The following is a 970-nucleotide window of genomic DNA, read 5'->3' as shown; positions in this document are numbered from 1 at the left end:
AAAAAGTGAAATAAGATGTATTTATATCACTTTAAGGGAATATATGCATTAGGGCTTCTTACCCAGAGATTGTTAAACACTGCATTGCAAAAGGATCAAGGAACATCAGAATATCAACTTGAAATCAAGCTTGAAGAGCATTGAACTTTCTAGTTGAAGTGTTAACTATTTATGTAAGGTCAGGAATTGTGTTTAAACTGGAATTGTTGTTAAGTGCTGTCAAGTCAATTCTGACTCATAGTGACCTTGTATAAGGTTTCTAAGGAGTACTTATCCTACAGCACCATAAATAAAATTCAAAATGGAATAATTAATCAAGACAGTCAAGACAACAATTTCACCACAAAACACTGATTAAAATAAGCCCTTTAACTTCTACCCTAAGAATAAAATGAAAGTTACGTAGCTATGCATACATACATACAACTGAGTTTATAAATATATATATACATACACATATATATAAGGAGCTCTGATAGCATTGTTGTTGTTGTTAGGTGTCATCGAGTCGGTACCAACTCATAGCCTCATAGGGACACTATGCACAGCAGAACGAAACACTGCCCGATCCTAGGCCAATGTCACCACTGTTGCCACGCTTGAGAAGTGGTTACGAATCGGGCTGCTAGCCTCAAGGTAGGCAAGCTGTTCTGCAGGAGAAAAATTAGGCTTTCTGCTCCTGTAAAGATTTACAGCCTCTGAAACCCTGTGCATGGCCACTATGAGTCAGAACTGACTCCACAGTACTTAACAACAACAACAACATATATATACATATATATACCCACACACATATGTATATATGTATTATATATACATATATACATATGTGTGTGGGCATATATAATCTTTATAACTATTATTGTTGTCCGGTGTCGTTGAGTCGGTTCCAACTCATAGCAACCCTGTATACCTCTTCCAAAGATCAACTGGTGACTGCTAACCACTGATCTTGCTATAGAAAGTGACC

This window comes from Chrysochloris asiatica, unplaced genomic scaffold, assembly GCF_000296735.1.
Source record: "Chrysochloris asiatica unplaced genomic scaffold, ChrAsi1.0 scaffold00240, whole genome shotgun sequence".
Taxonomy (NCBI): domain Eukaryota; kingdom Metazoa; phylum Chordata; class Mammalia; order Afrosoricida; family Chrysochloridae; genus Chrysochloris; species Chrysochloris asiatica.
Note: the sequence above shows the minus strand (reverse complement) of the source record.